Genomic DNA, 9,582 nt, shown 5'->3' with positions numbered 1-9,582 from the left:
GGGCAGGGTCAGCGTTCTGGATGAGCCGCAGCTGTCTGAATGGTCTTTTTGGGAAGGCCGGATGAGGAGACTATTACAATAGTCTCACCATGCTGGTGATAAGGCATGATACAGCTCTCCAGTCTTAACTGGACAAAACAGCTAATTCTTGCAATATGGGTTTTCTATAAGCCGATGCCGATGTTTAGAGGTCAGGGTCCGCCGATGGCGCGATAGTGCTGCGATTTGGGCATATCTTGAAGTTTTCCCCCTCATTGCTGCGAAAATGCACACTAATAATAATAAGTGTATGCACAAATTTCTAAATTATCATTCATTTATGTGAGCACTGACTTGAAACCATCTCTGAATTCTTAATTGTGGGTTGCACTGCACGGTATTACAAATAAAAAAAAAATATCTAACGTTAACCAAACAAATCAATAAACTGACCAAGTATTAATATATAAAATAGGTAATATATATATAAAAAGTCAATCATTTACATAAAAGTTTTGAGGCATTTATCAAACCAGAATTTTCAAGTTTATTTGGAACATAAATGTAAACTTAAATAGCATTTCAAATAAAAGAAATAAAATTTTATAAATAAAATCAATTAAACTGAAAATATAAAAAATAATATATATAAAAAATAAATAATAGTATTCTGCTAACACTATAGCAACCAGCTTAACATTTGTGTTTGTTATAAATGACACAGAACATCTAAAAGTGCATTCTAACCAAACACATACTTAGTCTGTTCATTGTAGTACAGTCAACCAAACATTTAAATGGTTACACTAGTCAGTTTAAATAGACCGGCATACCGGCTCACTCTGCTGTTATGCCAAGGACGCTTTTGCTCATGTGAAGAGGATGATCTTTTCCGCTTCTATATGCTAATGCGGTGAAGTACAAGCCTAGTTTACATTATATAAATAATAGTTTAACATTCAAATACATTTCGAATATGGAAACATTTGGATTTGTGCAGCTTAATGAGACATGAAACAACAACCTCCAAGCCAATGGCCGTCTCGCTTCTCCTCGCTAGCACGCGACGATGCAGTGTCACGATCTAATGCAATGTATGCCGGATTTTTAAAAACAAATAGGCCTACTGGAACGCAAAAAGTAAAAATCTGACATTTTCTAGGACAGAATCCAGCAGGATCAAATTCATGTGAGCAACAGTGTTTTGGTGCAGCAGCACTGATGGAAGCGGTTCACTTAATGTGCAGTGCAGTCACAGGCGCGCCAGAGTTACGTTTGGGATAATTTTATTTTAAATACCATAATGTTAGTTGAAAACATTGCAATTGTGTTACAACATAAAATACAACAACGAGCACCACGAAACCATTATGTAAACCATTTAAAGAGGCTGCTCAGCGGTTCCTCCGTATGGATATAGGTAAACAGTCAACAGAGTATTACCTCAAAAGTATGGCGAGCTCTCTTCATTTTATTAAATGATCATAATCACATATATTCATTTTACAGTCCTGCTACTAGCATTTTATTCAGACTTAAACCCCTTTAATTCAAGTGAGAAAGCGTTTTGTGTGTGTGGCTAAAGGCTTTTGCACATCCTGTCATGCTGGTGGACTGCAAAGTGGCTGCAACAGACGCATTTTGCAGCATTAAGGTTAACGACAATCATTAATTGATCGCTAATTTGAAACGACGATCGATCATGGAAATAATCGAAATTTGACATCCCTAGTGCATACCAGTGTTAAACTTGTCACTTCCTGTTGCCAGTAGGTGGCGCTATAACTATAACCAAATATGAGTATGTAGATGTCTTCAGACCAGGACTCTAATCAAATTTGTGAAGTTTGGGGCAGATCGGGCATTGTATGTCTGAGTTACAGCTACTTCCTGTTTCACTGCATTTGAAACCATGCTTAACACTCGAGCTAAGTGTTGCTAGCAAGTTTTAGCATGATTCTAGAATTTTGCCAGCCTATTTAACACTTGTTGATGCTGCTTTATTATTTGTAAGGAGTCCATAACAGTGCTAAACATGCCACTTCCTGTTGCCAGGCAGGTGGCGCCATGAATATAATCAACACGGCATGTTGATGTGTTCAGGACAGACTCTTGTATCAAACTTGTTCAATTTGGGGCAGACTGGACACTGTATGCCTGAATTACAGTAATTCCTGTTTCACTGCATTAGTAGGATGCTTTCGCATATAGCTAATTCTAGCAAGCATTATTAAGTACAGACAAAGAATAACAAATATAGAAATAACACTCACACCACACTATCCGGCTTCTGAACTGGTTGCAGTTCCACTCTGATTCCATATGAGGGCGCTCACAGGACGAGTGCAAAGCAGAATTAATGGAGGTCAATATGCTGCATACCCCTCAAAATCCACTTTCTCAGGATATAATTTTTTGTCTAGTAATTTGAATGTTGTATCTCCAAAGGAGATGCAAAGAAATTACACATTACGCTGGGTGTTAGATGTTTTAGTCACTTATTTGCTTTAAACAGTCTTTTTTAAAATGTCAATGACGCGGCATAGCACGCTCATTAGCAGAATGCTAGCGCAGTTATGGGCAACAACAACTCAACCTGTAAGAAATCGAAGGACATAAGTACTGCTCATTCAATCCTTCGACCTATAACCCATGTTGAACTTGCAAAACCTACAATCAGATCTGAGATTTCTCAACTGCAATCGGGTGAAAGGGACAAATTCTAGCCGCCTAGCCCTATAGACTCCCATTCATTTTGCACTCATGGCGATCGCCCAGTGGAACTCTGGGTGGAACTGCAACCAAAATTCGGTACAATAGGACTTAATAGGGAGTGGGAAGGCTCTCGTAGACGGGCTCTGGTATGGTTCTAGCATGTTACTAGTGTATTTAGCACTTGCTGACAGTTTTTATTATGTTGCTAGGAATCCATAACAGTGTTACACATGACACTTCCTGTTGCCAGCAGGTGGCACTATGACCGTAACTAAATAGGGGCATGTTGATATGTTCAGGACAGGACTCTTGTCAAACGGACGGAAGTTTGGGGCAGATCGACATTCCTAGCCTGAGTTACTGAGCAACTTCCTCTTTTTCACTGCATTAGTAGCATGCTTTAGTGAACTTAGCCAAGTTCTACTAGTAGCATGTATTAGTATGTTTCCGTGATGTTGCCAGCCTATTTAACACTTGCTGACACTTTTAATATGCGTTCCTAGAGTCCATAACAGTGTTAACCATGTCACTTCCTGTTACCAGCAGGTGGCGCTATAACTATAACTGAATTTGGGCATGGGTGTTTGTTCAGGACAACACCTAAAACCCCTTTAATTCGGGTGAGAAAGCTTTTTTTCAGAGTGGCTTTTGCACATAATAATAATACTGCCTGCAGACGATTTCGGTAGAGATTAAAGGGGATAGTTCACTCCAAAAATGAAAATAATGTCATTAATGGTCATTTCATGTCGTTTCCAGCAGGCTGAGATATCTCCAGCTTTGAACACAGCGCAGAGATTGATTAGATATCCATTGAATTACTGTTCTCTGCCTACGGCGCTGGATAGGTTGGCCCTGAAAGTTCACAGCCCAGAAAGCTCGCAATAAAACTATTGCTCAAGTAGTTCATGAGACATTAGAGTGGTCCGTTCATCACGGCTTCTTTGAGCACACGAGTGATACATTTTGGTCCAAGGTAGCATAACTACAGAAAGTACTGCTTATGTTCGGGTCTGTTGACAGCGCCGCTGAGCACACTGATAGGCCAGTGGTATTGTTCTAATCACTGATGTAACCACAGATTTTTGAACCAGTTCAATCAATCGAACTCGAATCGCTGAGAGTACCACAACAATAAGCATTAGGCAAATGATTCTATTCGTTACTTTTTAATCTGACACTCTGAGCCAAATAAAACAACATCCCGAGTAATTCATTTACTCAAACAGCACACAGTGACTGAACTGCCTGAAGAGAAGTGGGGGAGCGAACACTGAGCCGTGAGCCAGATAACGAACGTAAAACATTGACTCGCTTTTCTCGAGTCAAGAACCGGGTTGCATCGGTTTTCTCGGATCACCAGTAGTGATGGAAGTTCTGTTCTTTCCTCGCTGAACCGGTTCTTTCTTCGACAACGGAAAACGCATTCACCAGTTCTTTGTGCTCGCTATGCAGAAAAGACTTCATTGGCTGCTCACTGATTGCTCTTGATTCAAGCTCTCTTCGGCTTATCTTGCGGCCATAACATTAGCACAGAATCAGTTCAGAATCAATCATCGCGCATCAGTTCGAAACGCCAGACAGGAAAGCTTGTTGTGTGTCAGAGTCGCTTCACGCTTGAATCACGATGCGTCAGTATCATCAGCCCCTCGGTTCTCAATCGGACTGTCCGACAGAACGGGTTCTTGACTCCTCGAGTACGAAGCCAATCTTTCGCTCGCTATCTGGCCTCGGCTCGGGTGTTCATCTTTTCAGTTCTCTCTTCACAGCAGTTCAGTCAGTGTACTGTTTGAGTAAATGAATTACCCGGGATATTGGTTTATTTTGAACTCAGAGGAGTGTCAGCCATGTTAAAAAGTTAACAGCTTAAGTCATTTGAGGATTAATGCTTATTGTTGACGACAAATCCTTCAACTGATTCAGTTCGAACTTGGTGAACTGGTTCAAGAAGATCTGGTTACATCGAAAGACAGATTCGCTCGATGGCGAACCGGATATCACTAACCGCAGTGTTGTGAACGCCAACAGACCCGAGAGAAGACAATGCGCGAATAAAGTCGTAGTTTTAGTGGGAATTTTTGGACCAAACTTTATTTTCATGCTTCAAAAATTTAACGGACCCTCTGATGTCACATGGACTACTTTGAAGATGTTTCTTATTACCTTTCTGGACGTGGACAGTATACCGCATTAATACATTTTCAATGGAGGAACAGAAAGCCTTCGGACTAAATCTAAAATATCTTATACTGTGTTCGAAGCGTTTATTTAATTTAAACGACGATCGATCATGGAAAAACGACATGAGAGTCATTAATGACATCATTTTCATTTTTGGGTGAACTATCCCTTTAAGGTTAGTCATTGATTGTTAATTTAAACGACGATCGATCATGGAAATGATCAAATATTGACATCCCTAAATGCAAATGAGTTGGATGGAAACCTGGCTATTGTCTGCATCATACCATGCTTCCGGAACAAATGTCATTCTCCGCTCTGCTGCTCCAGGACAGCTGTCTCTCCGAAAGCACGGTGCTGTTCGTGAGCTGGGCGGAGTAACGTAGTCTCTCAATCACGCTGCAGTGTTTTGTGAGAACTGCCACATTCTCCACCCCATTTACAGAGTGAAATTCTCTGACTACCTTTATCTCCCAGGACTGTTGTTGAATCTTCCAAAAGTTTTGGCTTGGGGTCCTTCACATGCGGCAGCAGCACTTTCCACCACACCAATAACGGGCTGCCCGCTGACGTGCCTGAATTTAAATCCCTTGGCGTGCCTGAATTTAACCCTTGCGCTACTAAACCGATATATTAAAAAATGACAAATATCTGCCCGATATATCGGCCGACCGATATATCGGCCGACCGATATATCGGTCGACCTCTAGTTTAGACCCCTACTGATGATTAAATCTAGAGTGTGTCCACCCTTGTGTGTGGGTCCATGCACATGCTGAATCAGGTCAAAGTGTTTAGAACCGTGATCATTTCTTTGTAGTTTTGTTTCTTGTGAATTATCGTGGAATAAAATCCTGCAATAGCAAAACAGTCAAACTCTGAGAAATCGGTGATAACATTGTAAATAATGATAAATAGAATGCATGGAGCACCTTTCAGCACAATCCTAGATATTGAAGAACCAAGTACTGACAAAATGACACTTGCTTGCATTGATAGCCATCTTAAATAGAGCAGCGCATCCACCTCTCCTAACAGTCCTGCAGACCTCATGAAAGTAAAGTGAGGAGGGGCTGTGAGTGAGGACTTCTGTTGCACTGCAGCTGTCTTCTAGCCATGTTTCGTTTAGAAACATAAATCCAACTTGTTTGTGGTTATAAAGTCATTGATTGAGAAATGAAGTTTATTTTTTGTGAGCAAAATGTTTAAAAATGCTAACTTGATGGCAGTGCTTTTTTGTCTTTACATCAAAAATAAAGTTCTTCAAATAAAGTTACAAATTTGATTAAAATATCTGGATTAAGTTGTCTCTGATTACTGTGCATTCTTGTGTGCACTGGAAAGGGCAGATATACTTATTTTTTCGAAACCATGATCAGCAAGAAAGTGATTGGCTGGCTTCAAGACAGCATGTGTAATGAAATCATATAATTAATGACACATAATTATTTGACAAATTTCTTGTCCTTTATAAGAAAAAAGCTAAAATAAAAAGTTACAATAGATAAATGAAATAAGCACTGTTATATGATTCCCAATTATTATTTCATGATGTTTTATAAATATTTGTACAGGCCTTACATTTGGCTTTTGTATAATTAGCCTATTCATTCATTTAATTTATATGTGAAGGAAGCAGCCTTTGCTACATGAAAACATTAAATAAAGTTTCTTAAGAGTCAAGAAAATTGTTTCTATGCATTTTTATGGCATCCCCTGAACTGTGTCAAAGCACTCACATAATAGCCATTACCATTCAGATTAACCGTCGCGTTCACACCCACCCGGCGACGAGCATCAAAGTGGCGGAAGTCATTCATTTTCAATGTGAGCCAGTGACAAGCAGCGGATGTGGCACGTCTTTTGGATGGTAAGGGCGTCGAGAAGAAGTTGAAATCAGGTCACCTTTATGGTAATGAGCTATGACGCAGTTCGGCTGTGTGGTATTACAAATTTATAAAATGTTAAATCTAGATTCCACTGTGATAGTATATAAAACTGAAAAAAGTTATGTCCATTGTGTTTTACATTTGAGGTAATTAAGGATGACATTTTCTAAGAAGATCAAATCAAGGAAGCCCAGGTGTCTGAGATAATGACCTTTTGTCTTTATGCTCTTCCCTGACCATTTTGGCTTTTTAAGCTCAAGGCACAAGGTACTGTCAGACTGATTGGATTAGGCACCTCTGGCATTTGAATGACTTACTGTTATGCTGATGAGATCAAGGTTGGGAAAATGCGATTAATGCGGGCTGATTCATAATACTGCATTTTTCATGCTTTGTTTAGATTGTTTCCACCTATATATATCCCTCCCCTTGATGTATATAAACTCTACTGTGCTGAGCTATTAGTTAGACTTGGATGGCTGCAGCTTAGCGCTGGCGGAGTCATCAAAGAGTAGCCTGAATGAAAGATATCCCAAAAGTCTCTGGTCTCTGCTTCGGCCAGAGGAAAGGGTACCAACAGTTTTGATTAGCGTAAAGTGCTAGTAATATGTGTTATCCTCTGCTTTGCCAAGGAAGGTTAACAATAGTTGATCTGAGTTAACAAGTGTACCCTCTGTTGATCAGAGAAGTTTTAGTGTTTTGATTGCGTGGTAACAAAGAAACTCAAAAAATGTTTAGAAATAATGCTAGACTGATCCCCACAACTGAAATAGGTGGTCTCGTGACTCCTTTGTGGTCAGATAGCGAATTCAAATCACTGTTAAGAGCGCAAATGAAGACTTAATAGTCACTGGAGAAAGTTAGACAAGAACTAACTCCAATAATATGAGATCAATCCAGACAAGACTCTGGTCTGTAGATGAGAGTATAAAAAGGTACTAGGAGCATGTATTTGCAAGAACAATATGAAAGGCATTTATCTGCTACCACAGAGAGGATTGGGTTTAAAGCTAGCTACACAGCATGTGCTCCGAGCGTAACTCAGAGCTAGAGGAGGAACAGAACAAAGAGCAGTCTGTAGGCTAGAGTATCCCTCTTTGTCTAAGAAATTGGAACCACAACAAAGCTGCAGCAAAACTCCATGTAGGAAGAAGTTAGTAAGCCTGATAACAACACTTATCCTGGGACTTACAAGCTTTCTTTGGGAAACAGATGTAGCCATCAATCAGTAACTGATGTGCCTGTATGTTCAGTGAAGGTGTGTGGCTAGGAGGAGAAGATCTCAGGGAATTGAGGGAATTAAAGTGTGCCTTCCAACTCTGTTGTCCAAGTACAAACTGTTGTCAAGTCTGCTAGGACTAAGACAGAGAGAGAGACTATCCCAGAGCTTACCATCCCAGCATACATGTTTTTCTGAATTTAGAAAACGTGATGTAAAATGCATCTCTGACATATGCGTTAGCAGAAATCCTAAAAGCTGATGTCACAAATTCTAACTGAATCTGAATTCAACACTTTTTGAATCTGGTGTTACTTCCTGAACTACAACATGTAAGTAAAAGCTGATTTGAGAAGAGAAGGAGGAGTGTTTTGAGAATTCTAAAAAGAATATCCTTAGGACCCAAAATAGACTGGTCCAGAATCACTAACTGTGTGCAAAAGAAAGAAGAAACAGACAGTGAATACACTGAAAGATTTTGTCAGTCAGCAGTAACTTACAGTGGAATAGTTGATGATCCTGAATGTGTGCTAGATGACAAGGGACCATTAGTCCGCATCTGGTCAGATGGCCTTGTAGCTGTGATGCAAGAAAAAGCCTTGCCATTCCTAAGATCTAACTTGGTCTAACAGAACTCTCATAAGTAATCTAGACAGTTTAGCTACATGGGGAAGAGATGTGGATGTTAAAGGCAAAAGTGAGAGTAGAAGTAGCTATGTTTAGCACAAAGAAAACAAAAGAAATTGATGGCCTAAAAAGAGGGCAGTTTTTTCATTACTGTAGTAAACCTGGACACTGGATGAAAGAGCCATAGGAAAAGCAAGAAGACATTTGGAGAAATTAACAGCTTTATAAGGTCCTACTCAGTCTACTTGCCACTCTGAAGCAGCCCCTCCCCACTTCACCCTAACTGTTGAAGCAGCTTGTAGATTTTTATCTGTGTTAGGGCTGTGAGTTTTTAACTACAGTAATGTACAAAGATGAAAGATTCTTTGTAGTAAAACCTAGGAAAGTTACTGTCACTTCCTTCCATTGAGAGAGCAGCTAGTTAACCCCCTTTAATTGACTACTTGGCGGATCACAGCGTTTTGTAACAAATTCTCCTGATAAGACATTTTGCTAGTTTAAGACTTTTCCAAACTATAATCCTGACTAAATGTGTAATCAGGTGTGAAACATTATGAAGTTTCATTTACATCATCTCATGTTTCGCGATGCCAGGATGTTTTTTTGTTGTTATTTTTTTTATGTTCTAATAAAAGTAATATGAGTTATAATGTTATTCTTGGCTTAATGTCAGTAGAATGATTAAGGACGAAACTTTTACTGTGATAGGCTATTCTCTGTTCCACGAATATAGCATATATGTTTATAACTATATATATATATATATATATATATATATATATATATATATATATATATATAGTATACAAAGCATACTTGTGTTTTAAGAAGTAACTAAGCTTCTGTTCATGAATATCTGCTCTGGTGTAAATATTTTTTAGCGTCCGCGGTTAAGCTGTAATTCTGTTTTTATGAATGGATTCATAGCAATTCCATCAAGCGTTTTTCTGCATGTGAGGAAAAGCAATGCAA

Source organism: Cyprinus carpio, chromosome B1 (assembly GCF_018340385.1).
Source record: "Cyprinus carpio isolate SPL01 chromosome B1, ASM1834038v1, whole genome shotgun sequence".
NCBI lineage: Eukaryota > Metazoa > Chordata > Actinopteri > Cypriniformes > Cyprinidae > Cyprinus > Cyprinus carpio.
The sequence above is the reverse complement of the archived record's forward strand: the minus strand, read 5'-3'. Positions refer to the sequence as shown.